General features: G+C 38.4%; 1 protein-coding gene and 1 long non-coding RNA gene across 14 annotated transcripts in view; one reads left to right on the top strand and one right to left on the bottom strand.

Annotated features, from left to right (window-relative positions):
- The window catches only part of LOC144615867 (uncharacterized), a 742,065-nt gene that overhangs the window by 64,982 nt on the left and 652,237 nt on the right, over positions 1 to 24,846 (top strand). The gene's annotated exons all lie outside the window — the stretch shown is intronic.
- NCOA3 (nuclear receptor coactivator 3) overlaps positions 1 to 24,846 on the bottom strand; it is a 139,491-nt gene that overhangs the window by 112,649 nt on the left and 1,996 nt on the right. The window contains exon 1 of one of the 13 annotated variants that reach the window (XM_078444007.2): positions 18,137 to 18,427. The exons of the other annotated variants lie outside the window; for them this stretch is intronic. The gene's annotated coding sequence lies outside the window, so the exon portion shown is untranslated. Of the gene's footprint in view, positions 1 to 18,136; positions 18,428 to 24,846 lie in introns of those variants that run through there. 13 annotated transcript variants of the gene reach the window in all.

Below are 24,846 nucleotides of genomic sequence, written 5' to 3'. Positions count from 1 at the left end.
ATAGCTATATAAATAAGCTTTAAAAAAAAAAAAAAAAGAATATTGGAGGGGCGGCTAGGTGGCTCTTTCGGTTACATCTGACTTAGGCTCAGGTCAGGATCTTGTGGTTCATGAGTTCGAGCCCCACTCAGACTCTGTGCTAACAGCTTGGAACCTGGTGCCTGCTTCAGATTCTGTGTCTCCTTCTCTCTCTGTCCCTTTCCCACATTCATTCTCTCTCTCTCTCTCTCTCTCTCTCAAAAAATAAACATTAAAAAAAATTTTAAATACATGAAATTTATTTTATTAAACTTATTTTATTCTATGGAAATAATCTGTAAAAAACCAATAACCTCCCCCTAAAAAATATATTTTATTAAATAAGGAAACACAAATGCCCTTCAAACATTTGGTGGGGAGAAGAATATTTAAAATCCTTCCTAATATTGGAGATGCAAATTGAAACTATAATAAAATGTACACAAGAAAATTCACTACAGCACTCTCTGCTGATATACAGCAACATAATGGAAACAAACTGCGTCCATCAAAAATAAACTGGTTAAATAAATTAATAAAATGAAAATATGCTAAAAAAAAGTCAAATCTGTATGTACTGATACAAAACCATTTTCAAAACACATAAATGTAACAAGGTACAAAGCCCAATGTTTTTCATATGCTACAATTTGTTGCATAGATAAATAGATTATAAAGATGATTACAAAGACATATATATGTTTGTAAATATACACAAAAACAAAAGGTAACAAGTGATTGCCTGAAGAAACTAGGAAACAAAAGAAAATGGGAGGGAAACCCCACCTCATTACAGTCTTAAAGAGTGTGAATTTTTGTTAGCCATGTACACGTATTACCAATTTTTTTTAACAATAAGAAAAAATGTTTTTAAATATAGGGAAAGGGATGCCTGAGTGGCTTAATCGGGTAAGCGTCCGACTTGATTTCAGCTCAGGTCACGATCTCGTGGTTCCTGAGATCAAGCCCCCCACCCCCAAGCACGGAGGCTACTTGGGATTCTCTCCCTCTCTCTCTGTCCCTCCCCTACATGGGCCCGCGCTCTATCTCAAAAATAAACACAAACTTTTAAGAAATAAAAAAATAAAAATAAAAAATAGGGAAAGGGCAGGGCATTAAGTATGCTCAGATGTTTCCAGAAGGTTAAATCAATGCCCAAGATTACCCAACAAGTTCCTAAAGGCAATTCCTTTGCTTTCTAATAAGACTTTACTGTTTTGCTTTTGACTGGTCTGTAAAACAAGTAACACACTTTTCAACCCTATGTCGAGCTCTGAGTATCTGATTCAGGAATGAAGTCTTGAAAGACTGCCAGTCTGTCATATCAACCTGACACGGTTTGCTGTGCATCTTCAACTGAAAGGCCATATTTCAGAACACATAGCAACATAAAGGGGTTAATGCTTGCTTCCAACCTTCAGAAGTCCATCACGGACTCCAAGAGCCACACAAAATAGCCTGAGCAATGGTTCAAGTATACAAGTGACTGTAAATGAGGCAAGAACAGCACTCGGCACACGGGGCAGGGGAACTCCTCTTCCCCTTTCACCCTCCTGAAATGAGTGTTTTCCCCACCTAGTTGACAGCACATGATTTCTTCTACTTTTCTACCGGAGGTGATTCCACCGCTCTCACGCAGAGAGGAAAACGCGTACATACCAAAGTTCTTCACGTTCAACAGTCTGCAGTTCCATTTGTAACAAACATTAATACAATTTTAAAGTAAATAATCTCACTAACTGAACCGATCTCCCAGGAATTCATTTAAATCCTGCCCTGGATTACTCCAGCCTCAAGCAATCTCTCCTTCTTCCTCTGAACTCCAAAAGCAATTATTTGTACAATTTATTTGGCAATTAATCCTGCATTGCCTTGTTAAACCTCTTTCATTATTCTCTGAAATGTTATTTAAATCTTCTCTAGTTATCTAACTTTCATGTTTATTTCTCATATCCCCAAACAGACTATAAATTTGAGAGGAAGAGATAAGACCTTATACTGTTTTGTATACACAAAGAACACGGAGTAGCTGGTGCACAGTAAATACAAAGATATTTGTTGATTTAAAAAAATAAAGAGTTACATTAAGAAAACGTTTAAAGCCACGCCAACTAAGAAGCTTCAAGCCAGAGTCGATAGGCCAAGGTACTATTTTGTTTTACCAATTCCTGAAGCAATATGGAGTGGTAAAAAGGGCACGGTCTCTGAAATCAAGGAGACCTCTTTTTGGATCCTCTACAGGTTGAGAACCTGTGAACTTAACCTATAAATTTCAATTCCTTCACCTCTAAAATAAGGACAATAACAGCCACCGATAGAAAGCTTTATGATCATTGAAAGAGTTTATACAAAGCTACAGGATTCCTTATTTCAGAGATTCTTGAATTTTTTTTCATCTGTGAAATCAGAATATGTCATGCTATTTTCAGTACCCCATAGCTTAATTGGCAGTTTTACATTTCCTTACCTAGTACTATATAAAATAATGCATTGTACAACCTGAACTTGATTAAATTTGGTGACAGCTGGCAGCATCCTCAACAAATGCTAGCTTTATCTCCTTCCTCCCTCACACCCATTCACACCTATCGTATGAATAGTAGACAACTCATTTGGCAGTAAAAATGGATATGCCAACAAATCTACTCAAAGTGCTCAGCTCTTAGGCACATAGTATATGCTCAATAAATAGGAACCACTGCTATTGCTTCTCTGAATTCATTCCACAAAGATCTGAGTGCCTACTATGTACCTGCCACCATTCTGGGTGCTAAGAATATAAGAATAAACAAAATAATTCCCAGTCCTCACAGTGTTTATGTTCTATCAGTACATATACTTTCTATGGCACACAAAAATAAAGGTAAAAAATCAAAACTAAGTCAACAGATTGTCCCAAATATTGCAAAAGCTAAGCAATCCAAGAAAGATACTAAAATGCAACCAAACTCAAAGTCTTGGAAGCAAAACAGGGCATCCAAGCATTTCTGCTCTAAATAAAGGTTTGGGGAAAAGAAGAACCAGGAACAAATACTGAATTAAAAACAAAAAAGAAAAAAGAAAAATTAGAAAAGAGGAAAAAGGACAAGAAAGGGAGACATAACATCATCTCTAGTTTCCGAAAATAAAACATACATTAGATTTGAAAGTGGAATAATAATTTGGGTTATTTGTGAAATACAATCCAGGAGACAGCAAATCAGGTCTATAAAAATCATCTTATAAATAAATGTGTCAACAAATCATTCTTCCCAAGCTTGTAGTTAAAGATGTGCAGTTAGTTGTAGTTAAAGGTCTGAACATGAGACTCTTTTAAATAAAAACAGAAAGAATATTGATATAAAATAAGGCTCCCAGGAAATCTCACACAAATAAAAGTAAAGGGAAAGGGGATGGATATGCACAATTGACATTAGCAAGCAGCAACAGTTAAAACTAAGTCTGAAAAACTATTTTAAAAAATAAGAACTCAAAGCACAGATGTCTATTGCCATTTAATAAAGAGGCAAAGAATCCCTACAATCTTTAGAATAAAAAGGCACTATAATAACACTTTGCATTAAATTACAATACAATGTTATATTCATAAAGGACACATACTTGTGTGTATGTTATGTTGTCTCCCCCAAAGCATAAAAACTCCTTTCTGGGCCGAGGCCTTTCTTTCTCATATTTTTAACTCCAAAAATACTTTACACAGATCAAGTAAGAAATTAATATTAAAAGTCTTGGGGCACCTGGGTGGCTCAATTGGTTGAGCATCGGGGACTCCTGATTTCGGCTCAAGTCATGATCTCATAATTTGTGAGATGGAGTCCCACATGGGGCTCTGTGCTGCCAGTGAAGAGTCTACTTGAGATTCTCTCTCTCCCTCTCTCCCTTCTCCCTCTTCCCCCTCCAGGCACATGTGTGCGCTCATGCTCTCTCTCAAAATAAATAAACTTAAAAAAAAAAGTCTCAGGGCATCTGGCTGGCTCAGTCAATAGAGCATGGAACTCTTCATCTGGAGGTCATGAGTTCAAGCCCCACATAGGGCATGAAGCTTTCTTAAAAAGAAAAAAGAGAAAAAAAAAAAAGTCTTTGGGGCACCTGGGTGGCTCAGTCAGTTAAGTGTCTGACTTTAGCTCGGGTCATGATCTCGTGGTTCGTGGGTCCAAGCCCCACATCAGGCTCTGTGCTGACAGCTTAGAGCCTGGAGCCTGCTTTCAATTCTGTATCTCCCTCTCTCTGCTCCTCCCCCACTCATGCTCGCTCTCTCTCTTTCTCTCTCAAAAATAAACATTAAATTTAATAATTTTAAGAATAAAAAATAGGGGTGCCTGGGTGTCTCAGTCGGTTAAGCGGCCGACTTCAGCTCAGGTCATGATCTCGCGGTCCGTGAGTTCGAGCCCCGCGTTGGGCTCTGTGCTGACAGCTCAGAGCCTGGAGCCTGTTTCAGATTCTGTGTCTCCCTCTCTCTGACCCTCCCCCATTCATGTTCTGTCTCTCTCTGTCTCAAAAATAAATAAATGTTGAAAAAAAATTAAAAAAAAAAAGAATAAAAAATAATAATAAATAAAAATTTTTAAACTCTTCAAATGGCTGTAAAATTCAAGAAAATAGATAGCATCCTATGGAAATAAAAAGTATTTAATGTTTTTTTTAGACTTAAGATAACTGAGGGAAAGTAAAACAATTCATCCTCAAAAGATGCCAACACATCAAAGTAAGCTAAATTAGGCATTTACTTTAAGGTTGTCTCATACCTTGTTCTCAGGCTTGAGAAGTATACCATTAATCAACATTAACTGAATGCCCACAATGTTACTAGTCCCTGAGCAAATGCATAAGTTCAGCATCATCCTCTAAAAGGATGTTCAGTAATGTGACTCTCAATTTTGGGAGGTTGTGAGTTTAAGCCCTACATGGGGTATAGAGATTATTTAAATAAAACATTTTAAAAATTTTAATAATAAATAGATTTTAACAATAAACAGATGCTCACATTATCTAGTTAGGGAGACTAATACCAGTGAAACAATTTGTTACATATGGCTTGTGGTGGGTACCAAGGGCCAAGCTGGGCAAAAGAGACTGGAAGCTCGGTAAAACAAAAAATCATCATCACAGGTTCAAATGAACAGGAAAAACACATAATAAAAGAGCCAGAAATGAACCTTGGATAGTTTGACAAGAAAAATGAAACCAAAGGTTTCTTGTTGTTCCAGCCAAAAACTTCTGAGTCACCCTCCTTCTCTCTTGCCCCGCCCCACCCCACCTTACTCGACATCCCCCTCCACTGAATCCATCACAAAATTCTGTTGGCTCTACCTTCAAAATACACACAAAATCCAACCACTTCTTATCACCTCCACTGCCACCACATAGGTCTCAACCAACATTATCTCCTTCCTGGATTACAGTAATAGCGTTCTAATGAGTCTCCCTGATTCCTGCCCTCTTAAGGCTCCTTTTCATAAAGCAGCTGGAGGGATCTCTTTAAAGCCTGACTCAGTTTATCTGCTCTCTGCTAAAACCCTCCAGTGGAGAAGGGGTATGTGTGTACATATGCAAGCACAAAGAAAAATGAGTGGAAAGACAGACACACAAAATCTTCAATAGTGCAGAACGAAGTTTAGTAGTAATTGCACTTTGATTTATTTTCTCCTTTGTACTCCTGTTTGCCACGTGAACATGAATTACTTTTTAACAAAAAAAATGAAATGCTTTAATTAGAAAGGGAAAAAATGGTCAGAAGATATTACTGAAACAACGGAAAAAAAAAAAAAAAAACCTGCAGTGGTTCCCTAGCAGGCTCAAAGTAAAAGCTGAAAACATTGTAGCCACCACTGTTACCTCACAGATTTCTTCTCTTACTACTTACTGCTCTACTCACGTGCTCAGGCAGGCTGGTCCCCTTACTGTTCTTCAAACACACTAAAAATGCTCCTACCAAAGGGCCTTTGCACTGGCTGTTCCCTTGGCACAGAACCCTCCCCACTCCCCAATGTTCACAAAGCTGATTTCCTGGACACTTTGTTCAAATGCTACTTTCTCAGGAAGGTTACCATGACTACCCACCTAAAGCGTAAATCTCCCAACACACATACATACCACTTTCCAGTCTCCTTAGGAGGCTTTTTTTCCATAGTCCTTCTGGTCGGTAAATCCCTAATATCTAGAGAAGAGCCAGACACATGGCAAGCACTCAGTCAATCTCCGTAAAATAAATTAAAACATGGAGACAGATGAGAGTTAAAAGACCCGGGACAGTGTGAGGATACATGTTTCAGGGGTCAAAGACAAAAGTAAATCCATCTGATAGGAGCAGAGAACACCTGGAGCGAAGAAGCCTTCCACAGGTAAAAAAGAAACTTGGTGAACAGTGATCAACTAGAAGAAGTGAGAGACCTGAAGGACAGAAGGTTGACAAAGACAAAAAAAGGCTATGAGTCAGAAGAAAATTTAGGCCAAGAGGAAAGGGATAAAATAGTTGGAGACAAAAAGGGCTAAGAAGAGCAAAGGCATAAAAGGGACGGGAGAAGAGTTACAGGTACAGAAGTCAAGAAGAAGGAAGAGACTGTACCAGGGAGAAGCAAGAGACCACAGGGAAGGGGTGGAGGCTGTTGTTATGTCACAACGGTGTTGTTCAAACTGAAGACAGTCCTGAAAAAGATATACGTTATATGCCTTTATTTCCAAAACGACTTATGGGTGTTAAAACGCACAAAGATATGTACGTATTATCTGCTGTATCACTTTGAACATTCAAATTCCTCACTGCAAAAATGCATAAGGCTTCAAAAGGTTGGGGGCATCTGAAATCAGAATTTTTTTAATTTCATTCCTTAAAACCACTGGTAGACAACTGCCACAAAAGAGATGAAGCAAGGGAGAAGTGGGTGATCCAACCCTTTTTTTTAAGTTTATTTATTTTGAGAGAGAGAGAGAGCGCATGCGAGCAAGAGAGAGGGAGGGAGGGAGGGAGGGACAGGTAGAGAGGGAGAAAGAGAATCCCAAGCAGGCTCCGAGCTATCAGCACACAACCCAACACAGGGCTCTATCTCACAAACCGTGAGATCATGACCTGAGCGGAAATCAAGAGTCAGATGGTTAACCGACTGGGCCAGCTAGGCGCCCCGAACCTTACTGTAATCTACTCCTCATGGTTCTGCTCTGCCAGTTTACAGTTTCCTCACTAGGGAAACAGTATAACAGGGTGCCTTCGAATTTGAAATCGCCAAACTGCAACACAATTATCAGCTCTAATATAAAAATCTACTGACCCTTTGAAACATTAACAGGAATCTGAAATAGAGGTTAAAATATGTCTTGAATCCACACCAAATTAATATTGAGCTTATGCAAATCTTTTAATTGCTTTTTTTTAATTTCATTTACTTATTTTAAGTAGGCTCCATGCCCAACGTGGGGATTAAACTCATAACCTTGAGATCAAGAATCGCACGCTCTACTGAGTCAGCCAGGCACTCCCGAGCTTCCGCAAATCTTTATTTTAATGTTCTGAGCACTCTTCAGTACAGTATAAATGCTACCAAATAAATATTTAGACAGCATTGTAACTAAAATAATGACTTTATAGGTCTATATTCTCAGAGGAATAATGAATCTACTGAATTTAAAAAATCAAAATTCATTTTTTTAAAGTTTTTATTTATCTATTTTGAGAGGGGGGTGAAGGGCAGGGAGAGAGGAAAAGAGAGAATCCCAAGCAGGCTCCACACTGTTGGCACAGAGCACAACTGGGACTGGATCTCATGGATCTGTGAGCTCACGACCTGAGCTGAAATCAAGAGCTGGATGCTCGACTGACTAAGCCACCCAGGCACCCCCAAAATTCATTTAAAACAGGTATTTTGGAATCAAAAGGAATCTAAAGATTTTTAAATAACTCTGCAAGTTCAGTGTTATGACCACAGATGAAACACGCACACAGTACCGCAGATGTGTGAATTTATGCACTCATCACTAAAAGCTGGCCAGGTACCATTTTATCACTGATAGAGGAGCTGCAAATTCCACTCAGAGCACAAGCGCTGTTGCACTGAATCCAGCAGCATAAGCATGCCTGCGTGTTATTATGAAGAATCGTGGAAAATTTCACAGGCTGACATCCAGAACGTCTGCGGTTCTTTTTCATATTTCTTCCTGCAAAGCAGTTATTAGAGCAGTGGCTGTTTTATATTTTTAAGCTGGAAATTTCCACTGTTTTTTTAAACTAGGCTTCTTAAATGTAAATTGCAAAATATTCCAAAATTCTAGCGTGACAGAAAGAATAATTCAGACAGAAAAGAATTAAAACATAGATCTTCAAATTTGGGTGAGGGGACTGGTAAGCAAACTGAGAGGTCATTTTTTTTTCAAGAAAGGGAAAAGAAAGTGTCCAGGGAGATACTAAGGCAATTTAAAGTTCCAATAATTTAATATAAATAACTAAATGTGATAAATAGCACACTGTAAGCTGGTATTTTTTCATTAGCTTGTAGTAGAGGCATTCAAAAGCTAATCTAATCAGTGGAACAGTTAAACATAAAAACCATAGAAAGAGAAAACAGTATAATACAGCTTGATAAGAACGGAATACACTCTACACTAATAGAGGTAACACTGGGTCTTTCAATAAGGGTTAAGGAGGGAAGAAGAATGACAAACCCACACAGCTAAGATTCAGTTTTTACACAGGTCTTCAGAACTTCTTCATTAGGATTATACCAGACCAATATTCGGTGTTTTTAATCTTCATCTACAATAATAAATCGGGAAATAGACAAAGCCTTATTGTTTCAGTTTTATTAAAGAGGTAAAACGACACATCAGGCTCCAGGCTATTCAAAATGAAAAATTACTTTTAATAGTTAAATGTTATAGAAAATTTACTATGTTTAAGAACTGATATGTTCTAGGTTAACAGTCTTATTTCCTTCCATTTACATGAGTTAAGAAATGGGGTTATAATACATTTTTGCATAACTATCATTCAAGCGTTAAAGCACCTGTTATTCCTCCAAAATACACATGTGACCAAGAACTTGAGCATTAGTACAAAGACACTGCTGATCACCAATAAAGATCTGTACTAGCAAAGACTGAGAGAAAATACTTGTAAAATGTATCTAATAAAGATGTATATCCAGAATATACATTTAAAAAAAAGAAACCTTTGGGGCATCAGGTTGGCTCAGTCATTAAGCATCCGACTTCAGCTGAGGTCATGATCTCACAGTTGACAAGTTTGAGTACCACATCAGGTAAGCTTGAGCCCTGCTTCAGGTGAGCTCCAGCCCCACTTCAGGTAAAACACAAGCCCTGCTTCCCTCCCTCTCCCTCTCTCCCTTTTCCCTCTCTCTCTCTCTCTCTGCCCCTCACTCACTTGCATCCCTCACCCCCCGCCCCCATAGGATTCTCTCTCTCTCTCTCTCTCTCTCTCTCTCTCTCTGCCCCTTGCTCACTTGTGCCCGGTCTCCCAAAAAAAAAAAAAAAAAAAAAAAGATAAACCCTTAAAACTGAGTAACAAAAAGAGGGGGAATAGAAAGTGCAGATACACTGACACAAAGCAGATCAGCAGAACTTGAAGTAATACCTTATTTAGCAGTGAAACACTGAATGCTTACCCCTAAGACAAAGATACCTATTCCCCCAAATTGATCAAATTGGTAACAATCAAAATCCCAAGATTGTCCTGGAAGCATTAGTTTTAGTTATTACAGTAAAGCAAGAGGGGAGGGGAGGGGAGGGGAGGGGAGGGGAGGGGAGGGGAGAGAAAAGAGGAGATGGGGTGCCTGGGTGGCTCAGTTGAGTTGAGCTTCTGACTCCATTTTGGCTCAGGTCATGCACGGTCTCAGGGTTTGTAAGTTTGAGCCCAGAGTCAGGCTCTATGTTAAGAGCACAGAGCCTGCTTAGGATTCTCTCTCCCTGTCCCTTACACCCTTGTGTACAGACACACTCCCTCTCTCTCTCTCTCAATATAAATTGATAAACATTAAAAAAAGAGAAGAGGGGTACCTGGTTGGCTCAGTCAGTTAAGCATCCAACTCTTGACCTCGGCTCACTCAGGTCATGATCTCACAGTTCGTGAGATAGAGCCCCACACTGGGATCTGCGCTGACAGCACAGAGCCTGCTTGGGATTCTCTGCCTCCCTCTTTGTCTCTACCCCTCCCCACTCACTATCTCTCTCTCTCTCTGTGTCTCTAAATAAACAAACATTTAAAAAAATTTTAATTATTCACAAACAACATGATTAACTATGTATACAATCCTAAGCAAACTACATAAAAACTACTAAAATATAAGTCTAGCACGGTTACAAAAAGTACAAAATACAAAAGTTAGTCATATTTCTATATGCTAACAAATCACTGGAAAATTGAAATTTTTTAAATACTATATGTACAATCACATTTTAGAATACGGGACTCAGTGATAAATTTGACAAGATCTATATGCTAACTACAAAATACTAAGAGAAATTAAAGACGTAAATAAATGGACAGATCTAGAACATGTTCATGGAACAGAAGACACAACATTTTTAAGAAATCAATTCTTCCCAAATCGATCAACTGATTCAGTGCAATCACAATCAAAACACAACAGAAATTTTGCAGATGATTCTAACAACCATACGGAAATGCAAAGGGCCTAGAATAACGAAAACAAAGGGAAAGGGGAAGACAAAGTTGGAAGATTTATCCTATCTCATTTCAAGACAAGGGTTAAGACAGACAGATAAACTGACCTGCATATATTTGATTGATTTTCAACAAAGGTGCCAAATCAATGCAATAGCAAACGTATAATCTTTTCAACAAATGGTGCTGGGAAAGTTCAATAGCCATATATTGGGGCACCTGGGCAGCTCAGTCAGTTGAGCATCCAACTTTGACTCAGGTCATGATCTCACAGTTCATGGGTTGAACCCCCGCAGCTGACAGCTCAGAACCTAGAGCCCGATTCAGATTCTGTGTCTCCCTCTCTCTCTGCCCCTCCCCTGCTTGTGTTCGGTCTCTCTCTCTCTTAAAAATAAACATTAAAAAATTTTTTTTTTAAAAATGAACCTCAACTCTTATCTCACCATATACAAAAATTAACTCAAATGGTCATAGACCCAAATTCAAGGGCTTAAACCATAAAACTTCTAGGGAGCACCTAGGTGGCTCAGTGGGTTAAGCATCCACATCCAAGTCTTGGTTTTGGTTCAGGCCATGATCTCACAACTTGCAGGTTGGAACCCGAGTCAGGAGCCTGCTTGGGATTCTGTCTCCCTTTCTCTCTGCCTCTACCCCACTCACACTCTCTCTGTCTCTCTTTCAAAAATAAACAAACAATTAGGGGAGCCTGAGTGGCTCAGCTGGGTGAGCTTCCAACTTCAGCTCAGGTCATGATCTCACAGTTCATGGGTTCGAGCCCCACGTTGGACTGTGTGCTGACAGCTCACAGCCTGAAGCCTGCTTCGGATTCTGTCTCTCTGCCCCTCCCCCACTGTGTATTTGTCTCTCAAAAATAAATAAATATTTTAAAAAATAAAATAAACAAATAAACATTTTAAAAAATCTTTAAGGGGTGCCTGAGTAGCTCAGTCGGTTAAGCATCCAACTTCAGCTCAGGTCATGATCTCGTGGTTTGTCGGTTCGAGCCCTGGGCTCTATGCTGACAGCTGAGACCCTGGAGCCTGCTTCAGATTCTGTGTCTCCCTCTCTCTCTCTCTGCCCTTCCCCCACTCACACTCTGTGTCTCTCATCTCTCTTTCTCTCTCTCTCAAAAATAAACATTTTAAACAAAATTTTTAATCTTTAAAACTTCTAGAAAGCGTATGAAAAAAATCTGAATGACCTTCGGCTGGGCTAGGATTTCTTAAATGCAACAGAGAGGTATCGACTATAAAAGAAAACACACACATTAAAAAAAAAAAAAAAAATCAGTAAGTTGAATTCCAATAACATTAAAAACTTTTGCTCTTCCAAAAACAGTTACGAAAATGAAACAGCAGACCAGTCTCAAGTTAAACATTTCTAAAACATATATCCAAAAAAGATCTGTATCTAAAGAACTCTTACACCTCCGTATGATAACTCAACTTAAAAATGGGCAAAAAATATGAACAGATACTTCACCTAAATAAGTACATGAAAATATGCTCAACATCATGAGTCATTAAGGAAACTCACATTGAAGCCACAATGAGATACCACTAATATACCCACTAGAATGGCTAACATTAAAAAGACTGACCATATTGGGGTACCTGGCTGGCTCGGTAGGTACAGCAGGAGACTCCTGATCTCGGGGTTGTGACTTGGAGTCCCATGTTGGGTGTAGAGATTACTTAAAAATAAAAATAAAAAAATCAGGGGCACCTGGGTGGTTCAGTTAGTTGAGCGCCCGGCTCTTGATTTTTCACCTTTGTTGAAAATCTTGGGTCATGATCCCAGGGTTGTGAGGTCGGGCTCAGTACTGAGCGTGGAGCCTGCCTGGGATTCTCTCTCTCTCCCTTTGCCCCTCTCCCCCGCTCATGTGTGCTCTCTGTCTCTCTAAAATAAATACAACGAGGGGCGCCTGGGTGGCTCAGTCGGTTAAGCATCCGACTTCGGCTCAGGTCATGATCTCAGTTCGTGAGTTCGAGCCCCGCGTCGGGCTCTGTGCTGACAGCTCGGAGCCTGGAGCCTGCTTCACATTCTGTGTCTCCCTCTCTCTCTGCCCCTTCCCTGCTCATGCTGTGTCTCTCTGTGTCTCAAAAATAAATAAACATTAAAAAAAATTTTTTTTAATAAAATAAATACAACTTAAAAAATTTTAATAAATAAAATTTAAAAATTTTTTAAAGCTTACAAAATAAAAAGACTGACCATACCAAGTGTCGATGAGACTGCAGAATAACCAAAACTATCATACGCTGCTAGAAGAAATGTAAGATGGTACAACTGCTTGAGAAACAAGTGGCAGTTTCTTAAAATTCTGAAGCATTGGGATGGATGCATGGGTGGCTCAGCCAGTTAAGTGTCCAACTTCAGTTCAGGTCATGATCTCATGGTTCGTGAGTTTGAGCCCCAAATCAGGCTCTCTGATGTTAGCACAGAGCCTGCTTCAGATCCTATCACCCCTCTCTCTTTGACTCTGTCAAAAATAAATTTTACAAAAACATTTTTTAAAAAAGTTTAAAGGTTAAAAATACACTTAGTATATAACTCAGCCATTCCATTCCTACATATTTACAAGAGAAATAAAAGCCTATGTATGTCCTCACAAATCCTTGCAAACAAAATGTCATAGAAGCTCTATTTTTAATAACCAAAAACTGAACATAACCCAAATGTTCATCAACAGATGAATAAATAAATAAACTGAGATACACCTAATGCAAGGCAATAGTACTAAGCAATAAAAAATAGAACTACTGATAATATGAGGGCTAGCTGGCTGACTCAGTCGGTAGAGCACAAAACTCTTGATCTCAGGGCTCTAAATTTGAGCCCCACGTTGGGTGTAGAGACCACTTAAAAATAAAACCTTTAAAAAATATACTGATATATGTAACAACATGCACGAATCTCAAAATAACTATACAGTACTAAGTGAAAGAAACCAGTTCCCCTTGAAAAAAAGTACATGGTACTTTTGACTTTCCGCTCAGATGCCACAAAGGTGCAACTGTTTTCTGTCATCCCAAACCCAGGTTCATCAGCCACCTCCATCATGTCGCCTAAGTTCAACCCTAATGAGATCAAATTCATATACCTGTGGTGTACCAGTGAGGAAGTCAGTGCCTCGTCTGAACGGAGAGATCAAGATCAGTCCTCTGGACCCATCTCCCAAAAAAGGCTGGTAATGACACCACAAAAACAAATGGTGACTGGAAAGGTATGAGGATTAGGTGAAACTGACCATTCAGGCCCAGAATGAAATGGTACCTTCCGCCCCTTCCCTGACTATCAAACCCCTCAAGGGATTGCCAAGAGACAGAAAAAAGTAGAAAAACAGTGAGTGGCCTATTCCCTGTTAAGCACAGCAGGAATCACTTTTGATGAGACTATCAACACTGCCTGACAGATGAGGCACAGATCTTTAGCCACAGAAACTCCCTAGAACCATTAAAGAGATCCTGGGGACTAACCCAGTCTATGGGCTGCAATGTTAATGGCCACCACCCTCATGGCATCATAGATGACATCAATAGTGGAGCAGTGGAATGCCCAGCTAGTTAAGAACTACAAAGGAAGGGGCATCCAGGTGGCTCAGTCAGTTGGGCGTCTGACTCTTGATTTCGGCTCAGGTCACAATCTCATAGTTCCTGGGATGGAGCCCCAAGTGCCGTCAGCACAGAGCCTGCTTGGAATTCTCTCCCTCCGTCCCTCTCTGCACCCCACCCACTTACAGGCATGCACTCTTTCTCTCTCTCTCAAAATAAATAAATAAACTTTAAAAAAAAAAAAAAACTACAAAGGGAAATATTTCAGTAAAGGATCATCTGACAACGAAAGGGGGAAAAAAAGTACGCAGCAAAGAATTCCATTTATATAAATTCCCAAAAAGGTAAACTAATCTTCAATGACTTAAGGCTGATCAGCAATCACCTGAAGATGGGAAGGGATAGATTATAAAGAGATACAAGGATATGTCCACTAAAGCTAACAGATATTTCCATTACTGTAACTGTGGTAACAGATTCACAGGTAGACCTCTAGGTCAAAACTCAAATTATACACTTTAAACATATGTAATTAACTGAATGCCAATTATACCTCAATAAAGGTAAAAAAAGAAAAAAGTAACCTATAGTGACAGAAGGCCAAACAATGGTTCACTGAATACTCCAAAAGCTAGAAAAGGACTAAATACAAATGGGCAAGATACTACTTTCTAGGGTGATGGAAATGTTCTGTACCTTGATTGTGGTTGGTAGTAACACAACAGTTTACATGTGTCAAAACAAACAACACGCTTAAAATGGTTCAATTTTAGTGTAAGTAAATTATACCTCAAAATAGATTTCTACAAATTAAAAAAAAAAAAAAAAACATACCCAGAGGCGCCTGGGTAGCTCAGTCGGTTAAATGTCAGATTTAGGCTCAGGTCATGAATTCATAATCTGTGAATTCGAGCCCCATGTCAAGCTCTGTGCTGACAGCTCAGAGCCTAGAGTCTGCTTCGCATTCTGGGTCTCCCTTTCTCTCTGCCCCTCCCCCTTCCTCTCTCTCTCTCTCTCTCTCTCTCTCTCTCTCTCTCTCTCTCAAAAACAAACACACACTAAAAAATTTTAACAAAACAAAACAGAGTACCTGGGTGGCTCAGTCAGTTAAGCGTCTGACTTCGGCTCAGGTCACGGCTCAGGTCACGATCTCACAGTTCACAAGTTTGAGCCCCACGTCAGGCTCTGTGCTGACAGCTCAGAGCCTAGAGCCTGCTTCACATTCTGGGTCTCCCTCTCTCTCTGCTTCTCCCCTGCTCACACTCTCTGTCTCTTTCTCTCTCTCTCTCTCAATAATAAATAAACATTAAAAAAAATTTTTTTTAATTTATAGAAAATTGTAACACACACCCACAAATGTTAAATAGGTACATTTACATTTCAAACATCTTTAAACACATTAAACAGAATATATAGTTACAACATATTGTAGTTTACCACCTCATTAAACTATGCTAACAGTTTGATATCCTGACATTTTTCTATTTTACATTTTTTTAATTTTCACATTTGATTTTTGTTGTAAAAGAAAAGGAGAGCAGAAAAGCATTAAAGGAAACACACGAGATAGGGAAAACAAGCACTTCCATACAGCACTTGCTACAACCTCTACAACAGGAAGCCACTTGCAATACCTGTAAAACTTAAAGTCACACCCTCTAATACTCTAGCATTCTACTGCCAGAAATTTTTATATGCTTTACAACAAAACATGGGACAAAGAAATACGTATGAGGATATTCACTTACAGCTGTTTGTAATAATATAAAACTGGATAAATTATGATATATCCACTGCACAGCGGAATGCTGTGTAACCATTAGAAAGAACTTAGTAGTTATAAATACAGACCTGAAACCTCTCCCCAAGATCATTTAAAAAATATACACGATCCAGAAGAGGGCTCCTGAGTGCCAATTACAGAAGTGTGTTTGTTTTATGAAAATTTATAGGCCTGTACTTCTGCATTTTCCTGAATGTATGCTACACTTTATTATACTTTACCCAAAAATGTAGGAGAAATTCACTAAACTTAAAAGCTTTTAAGCATATGCATTTATGTATGTATCTAGAGTTAACAATGACTCTACAGTTAACAAGAACTCTGAGCAGGGGCTAGGGAGGTGGCTGGGAAACGCCTGAAGAAGGATGCCTTACTTTGCACTGTATACATACCCTCTGGTCCCTTTTGAATTTGTCCCATGTGCACCTGTTACATATATCAAAAAATATTTTTGAACTGACACCATTTACAACTATATCTCTGTATGAGTTGGGATTTTCATAATACAGAAATAAACTAGAAGCAGAGATGGATTTGGATCCATAATAGTTGTTAAGAACCCAATTTCAAATTTTATATTCATCACAGCAATTTCATTTTCACTGCCTTTACAACCAGCAAACAGTTTAAATTTCAACTTAGAAAATAAGTTTTAATAAAATCGCATTTTCTATTTCGAATAGGGTTTTGTATAAGACTTCAGTGGAAGGGAAAAAAAGAGCTCTGCAGTACAAAAGACAGTTGAATGAGATAATGGACATTAAACACCCAAAACTGTCCAGGCATATTAGCTTGGATAAATGCTAGCTTTTAGCTTTTATACCTAAGAATATGAATCAGAACACAGGAGAGATAATTTTTAGTAGGGTAAGACCAGGGAAGGCAGAACAAGAGAAACTTAATAGCAGCTAAAGTATAAGACACACAGAAATAAGATGATGCTGGAAATGTAGATTAGAATCAGATTATGAAAGGCTTTGGGAACTCCATGGGAAGGAGTTTAGTTTCATAATCTTAGACAATGAACAATAGATTTCATGCCTTCAAGCAGTCAAGCAACTTGGGATGGGATAAGTTTTTAAAAGATAAATAAGAGGGGAAACCTGGCTGGCTCAGTTGGTTGAGCATGCGACTCGATCTCAGGCTGGTGAGTTCAAGCCCCATGTTGTATGCGGAGCCTACTTTTAATTAAATACATACATACATACACACACAGACAGATAGATAGATAAATACCAAAAAGAAAGATAAATAAGAAGTGCACCTGGCTGACTCAGTCAGTGCAGCATGTGACTCTAGATCTCAGGGTCATGAGTTAGAACCCCACATTGGGAGTAGAGATTACTTTAAAAAAAAAAAAGGGGTGTCTCAGTTCCTGGGTTTGAGCCCCACATCAGGCTCTGTGCTGACAGCTCAGAGCCTGGGGCCTGCTTCAGATTCTGTATCTTTCTCTCTCTGCCCCTCCCCTGCTCACACTGTTTCTCTCTCTCTCTCTCTCTCTCTCTCTCTCTCTCTCTGTCTCTGTCTCAAAAATAAATAAATACACACACACACACACACACACACACACACACACACACACACACACAATGGAGAGACATCTATAACTATCTGCACAGAATATCGTCTAATAGCAGTTGCCTTTGGGAAGGAGAGTAGCTACAAAAACCAAAGACCTGGGGGACCATGATCCTTACTTTTTCAAGATATGTGTGTATACACACACACACACACACACACACACACACACACCCCTTTTTGTAATGTTTAAACTCTACCATGTTTATGCCTTTTTAGTTTAAAATAATGTGTATATATATATATATATATACACACAATTTTTTTATTGTACTAAGCACTACATATTAAAAGATGTGGGAAAGAGAGATCAGAAACAGCAATTAATTCCGTTTAGATCTACTCCATCTCCTCCAAGAAGTTTTCCCTAACAATTCTAGTTGAAAATGACCTTTTCTTCCTCTGAACTTCTGAGCCACTTATTTATGTTGTTGCAACTATGTTTTTTCAGTTATCCTTATTTCTCAACTAGATTATAAACTCCTAGATCACAAAGGGATTTTAATGCCTACAATGCTTAGCATAATTCTTTGAAGAACCGTGGTACTGAATAAAAACATTTGAACAACTCACAGAAGGACGGTCCAGTCTTAGGACATCTGGGAAGTATGAATCCTAAGGCCCAGACAGGATTAATCTGGGACAACTCTGTAAGGAAGACATAGGTCCTTAGGACTAAGACTCTAATTTTATCTCAATTTCCAGATAGAAAAGCTGACCTGGGGGCGCCTGGGTGGCTCAGTCGGTTAAGCGTCCGACTTCAGCTCAGGTCACGATCTCACGATCCGGGAGTTCGAGCCCCGCGTCGGGCTCTGGGCTGATGGCTCAGAGCCTGGAGCCTGCTTCCGATTCTGTGTCTCCCTCTCTCTCTGCCCCTCCCCTGTTCATGCTCTCTCTCTGTCTTAAAAATAAATAAACGTTAAAAAAAAAAAAAATTAAAAAAAAAATTAAAAAAAAAAAAAAGAAAAGCTGACCTGAGAGTTAGAACTTTAGAAACTTTCATATCCAAATGCCAAGCACTGGGGGAGGGGACACCTAAAATGAATATAATCGAAAAAATAATGGATGACTTTAGAAGCTTATCAAAAAAAAAAAAAAAAAAAAAAAGGTGCCCACTTCAAAAATAAACCATCTGATTGAATCTGCCCTACCAATCAATAAATGCAGACTCCTTTGCATGTGAAGAGATAATTAAGATTCATATCAGAAAATAAGAACTGTATTTTCAGTTGTGGTGGTCTGGGAAATTTACTTAAATGAGACAGGATCTGAACTAGACTTTAATGACTAGGTTAGATAGCAAGGGAGAAGAGTCAGAAAGCAGCAGCGTGACTCAAGAGGCAACAAAAATGGGAAAGATTGATTTTAAAAAGACGATGATTAAAAACTGAATATTAGGTTAAGGAATTTCGATTGTACTTTGCAAATTTTTAAGCAAAAAATGTAATCAAAATGATGTTTAAGAAGTACAGAGAGGACTTAGGGAAAGAATGGGGACTACTTTGAAAACTATTACAAATATCTAGAAATAAAGGGCCTGAACTAGACTTTTAGAAATTGTAATGAAAATATATTTAAGAGAAATGTATCAATAGGATTCTGCAAAAACAAAACCAGTTTACTCAAATCCACTAACATTTGAGTATTTAAATGACCAAGTCTTAAAATGCCTTACCTCTGAGCTCTTGCTAATGATTTCTCACCAACAGAAACTGTTGTCTCCATATTAAAATCTCACTCCTTCTTCAAAGTCTTGCATTCTCATCACCTGGTCAGAAGTAGTCCTTTCCTCCTCTGAACTTCTTCTTGATCTTTATAAGCAAAATAAATTGCCTCATACTGAAGTGATGTGAATACCTGATTGATTGTGTGCACTTGGAGGTCAAAACCTTATTAACTCTCACAGCGCCTTCAACACTACAAGCTTAATAAACACTGGTTAAGTATGTGTGTATGGGGGAGTGGGCAACCGCCAAACAGTAGCAAATTAAAGATGATTAAAGCTCGGGGCCTCATAGCTAACAGAATGCTGAATGCTGGTACGAAAAGTCAGTTTAAAAAGTAACATGGGGGAGGCGTGCCTGGGTGGCTCAGTCAGTTAAGCATCTCTTGATTTTGGCTCAGGGCTCAGGTCATGATCTCCCCCTCCCCCCACCCCAATCTCTGAGGATTCTCTCTTCCTCTCTCTGCCCCTCCCCCACTCGTGCACGCACTCACACTCTCCCTCAAAATTAATAAAACTTAAAAAAAGAATTAACATGTGGGAGGTATTTCATACTTTAAACAAAGAAACAGAAAAGTGGAGTTTATCGGACAAGTTCACAATTCCAGGTTCACCTAACTTGGTTTCCCTACACCTAAGGCTTCTACCATATTCTAGAACTGTATTTTCAGTTGTGGTGGTCTGGGAAATTTACTTAAATGAGACTAGATGTGGCTGTGCGCTTTGAAAGTAGCTTCCTGACCTCACTGTACTGATGCCTGGTGAGATTATTCTTAAATCTTAATACAGTGATAGTCCCGTCTTAGTATATGAAGAATACACAACTGGCACTCCAATGGATGCAACGTATGTGTGGAGTTATTTTTCTCACTGGCGAAGTTAGATTTTCCTGGATGCAGCCAAGGACTTGCTCTGACAGCAATGGGGCCAACTGTGTTCACTGGGATGAAAGTCTTATAAAAACACAACCACCACCAGACAGGTAAAAGAGGAAAAGAGATGAGCTTGGATGGAGCAGAGGGTGTTTAGACTAAAGACACAATCTGGTGAAAAGAATACTGTGTAATCCTTAAAACATTTTCAAATAAAGTTGCCAAATTTCAATCTGGAAACAAAATCAAGCTGATATAGCTACTCTACAGAGTGACTTAAATTCAATAATCCATTCCACTGATGACAGCTTTACTGAGAGTAAAGAAAAATATGACTTCGTTTTCTTACAAGAGAAGGAGGGGGTTGAAAATTCTCTCCCCCTCCCCCTCCCCCTCCCCCTCCCCCTTCCCCAGACACATATGTGCAAGCGCGCACTTTGCAGCTTGTAGCACCCACTATGAAGTCAGGAGCTCAAAAATCATCCCATCGCCCAACTCATGAGTCAGCACTGAAAGGTTACCATTATCTGATACAAAGAGCTTAACCCATTTAATGTTTGACCAACAAAATTTAAATATAAGACCATTCTACATATCTATACAATGCTTTAAGTTTATAGAATTCTCCAATATAATGAACTTTGGAGATCACATATTCCACCCCCTTTGTTTTATAAATTTTAAGGAATGTCTTGAGATTGATTTGCATGAAGCTTACAATACTAGCTTGCAAACTGTTCTCAACTCTTCTTCACAAGTATCATTTTCAAAGTAACAGGCCAACAAATGATACTGATTAGGTAACAAAAGGGGGGACTATCCAAAAGTTTTCGTGTGTAGATTTTTTTCAGGTTTATTTATTTTTTAGTCATCTCCACACCCAACGTGGGCCTCGAACTCATGAACTGGAGATCAAGCATGCTCTTCCCACTGAATCAGCCAGATTCCCCGAGATTTTTTTTTTATTCAAGTTGTTTTAAAACTGAGTGTATGATCATGCTGCTCTTTCCACCAGTAACAACTAACTCTCATGTATAAAAATGTCAGTTTAGGCCATTTAGATTATGATAAACAAACATTTCCTCTCAAAGTAAAAATAATTTGGTTTAGATTTCACTTAAACAGAAAAGTAGAGAGTATTTACTCTAAAAGTCTCCCCCACCCCCCTCTTTTTGTTGTTGTTAAAACTCTTTCTTCCCCTCCCCACGCTTTCTCCTCTTTTGTACTCAAGTTCTCAAATGCGTCAGCTGGAGGCACAATACCACAATACAACTGCAGGCTTCCTGCCTACTGGCCAGTCATTATTCTTGACTCGAGAACTTTCAAAACACTGCTTGGGTTGCTTTGAAATTCCCTCTTTCAGATTTTCCCTCCTTCATGGAACATCTATTTAAAAGAATGACTTCAAAAATGTCTTGCTGCACCCAATCAACACTCTCTAAGCAAACTAAAAACGCTAGCCTTAGATATGAAGGTGGGATATAAACACCTGAAGTTTCTCAAACACCGATCTGAAAATACAAGACAGGAAAAAAAAAAAAAAAAAAAAAGTGTATTTCTGGCCAAGCATAATACTAATTTTTCTCATATGTATACTAATCCTGTTTCTGAAAAATTCCACATTTATAACTACAATACTACCATCACTTTTTTTTTTAAACCATATAGATCTCTGTCACCAACTACACTGGGATCAGTGGAAAAGGGCTACCTTAATTATTACCAAAAAAGTAAAGTTCACAAGAGTGAAGTATATTCATTTATTTTAAAAAGTTATCAAGGGAAGAAAAAATTACCAGCAGCAGTCACCTGGAAACATGGGGAATTTCCCATTTCCTCTGACCACACTTTAATGGTGGCAGCAGTACATATAAATGTATTTGGTTGTTGAAATAAACCAATGGAGCTACTCTAGACACAGACCTAGATGTGGGAGCATGGGGGGGCGGGGGGGGGGGGGGATAAAGTATATGCCCCGTTCAACATGAGTTATTTCCTTTTTAAAGGCAAAAGCATTAAAATTAAACCTTGGACACATTGGTTCATGAGTAACAACTTCTCAAATTGTTACAATACATAAAAATTTTTCTAACACCTCTAACAAAAACAAAAAGACTAATTTATTTCAAACAATATTCAAAAAAGTTCAATCCCAGTACAACAAAATAATTTAGCTAGTCCCCTGGAGTTTGTTATAATGGGATTTAACCTGTGCACTCAACATTCAATTAACCATGAGGCTTATCCTAATTGAGGATTATGCTGAGTTCTGCAGTCTTTTCCCATCTATCCATCTACTACTCCCACTCAGCTGCTATAGCTACCAAAAGCAAAGCCCCAGGGAGCAGTAGATTATCCATTACTATGTGGTACCCATGCCAATATTCCCTTTTCATCCTTACATGGATGATAAAGAGTTAAATTTAGTAATCTAATCAGCCTAGTTTCCAAAAACTGAAACTTCAGAACCCTCACTCTTAACCTCCAATCAAAGAAATTAAACATTTCAGAAGAATACCTTCATAGGTGGACAGCATACAAAAAAAAATTTTTTTACACTCAAAAAAAAAAAAAAAAAAAGTCACTCTTTCCCCGAACATATCGGTAAAAAATATCAATGGAAAAGAAAAAATAGGACACAGACGTTCATAATGAAAGATAGGAATACTAACAGAAAAGACTAGTACATTTGCTCTTAAAATATTCTTTGAAATAGGTAAAGCCCATTTGCCAGATAGGTCAGACTTCTTTCCTTTGCCTCTAGGCCACAAAATTTATTACAGTTAAATAAACCTTTATTACTGCCCCCCCCTGTAAATTGACCTAGGCCAGCAGAACCTACCAAACTGAGTTAATGCTGACAAAGTTGGGAACTGGCAGTATGTAGTCTAAGAAGATTATCCAGTTTGTGGATAAATCAGCCTCCTAGACAGTGCAGGTCTTCCTTTCAACTCCTGCTGTGTATCTTCTGGCCATTTTCCTGTTCATTTAACTCCCCACCAGAAGGTAGGAAAGGGAACGGCGATTAAATTCAAGTCAATTCCGTCATTTGTTAGGAGTGGAAATAAGGTTAGACTCTGGATAAACTGCACCCTTTAACCCAAAATAATCTCCCAGAAACTCTATCAGAAAACCAATGGGCTAAATGAATTTACGCAGCAAACACTAACAAAAAGAAGGAATAAGCCTCATTACAATACAGCCCCTCCTCCACTTTTACTGAGAAATGTTCATTTTGTGATCCCCTCCCCCACCCCCAAAAAGCACTCAATAAAATGGAAGAAAATGCCTACATTTTACTGCAGCATTCAATCTCCATACTATCCCTGTGGATCTAAACTAACATGCAGTTACCTATTTCTTTAATCTGTTGAACTATGAGAAAGAAGAAAAGTTAAGATACGTTTCCAATACTAATTTTCTGCTCCCAGAGCTTTAAACCCTCGATAATGAAAAAACAAAAACAGAATATTTTACACTACAGGGTATTTAATAAATTCAAACCAAACTGGGACAGGTACTCTCTGGTTTAACCTATGAGAAACTACACGAGAAACTCTTCAACATGATCAACAACTCCTTCTAGTCCTAGGTAACATTAAAGTAACAACTGCATTAAATTGTGGTCGCTTTCCATTGTAGACAAACAGCCACTGGAGGCTATACTCATTCTAAACTTACAAAAATCAAGTTTTTGAAAGTAGTCTACATCCTCAGGCCAGGGCTTGAAATTATATATTCTAAAAAACTGAAAAAGAAACACTAAAGCCATTTATTTGAACACCAATTTGGGTTTATATCTTACCTTATTGTCTGAATTATTTTTAAATTATTTGTTTAAAGACTTCTCAAAAAACATACTCCTCTTTAAAAGATTCTAGAATCAGTTAACACACAAAAGAATTTAAAAAAAAAAAAAAACCCTCATCTTTAATATGTCCCTGAAGTTTATTTCAAAACACCAGTCAAGAAGGCTTTAGTAAGTAACCATTTCAAAAACTATTTATTTAGCATCTCCCAGAAAAAGGATCCAGGGTCCTGCAGTACACTCCTTACTGAATGAATTCTAATTTGTTTGTCTAGGGAGTGAGGGGCAATTTAGAGAAATAATTCTTATACAGGGATTAAGAATCTATCCCTGATATGAAAAATAACTCTTATGGGGGGAGGGGATGCACAGTTTACTCAATGTCAAAATATAGTGAAATTATTTAATGCAATCCCTAACCGTCTAAACTCTAGTATTACTGAATTTCTTTAATGAACTGTAGTGTTGGTAAATTTAAAACCAGCATTCTAGAACTTACAAAAATAGAAATCCTGTTAATTATGTTGGGGTTGTGTCTGCATTCTCGAAGTCTCTGTAGGTAAGGAATATTTTATGGTAGAAATATTTCCTGCAACCGCTCTAGAAACATCATAGCAACCCACTTATTCTACAGTCATGTTCAAAATGTAGTTCTATAAACTAGAAGCTGGCATATGCCTCTTTTTTAATGCTGATTGGACAATTAAGTCACTTCTATCAATATATAAAATACCACTGTAATTTAGGATCACAGGCAACCTAGATTACTGCTCATTTAAATGCAGAACCTGAAGCAACCTCCAGTGACAGGAGCTATAGTGTTCAATATCATTTTACATGTTACAAACAGAGGCTTCATCTTACATACAAACAATGCACC

The sequence above is a fragment of the Panthera onca genome, chromosome A3 (genome assembly GCF_046562875.1).
Source record: "Panthera onca isolate mPanOnc1 chromosome A3, mPanOnc1 haplotype 2, whole genome shotgun sequence".
NCBI lineage: Eukaryota > Metazoa > Chordata > Mammalia > Carnivora > Felidae > Panthera > Panthera onca.
The sequence above is the reverse complement of the archived record's forward strand: the minus strand, read 5'-3'. Positions and strand labels throughout refer to the sequence as shown.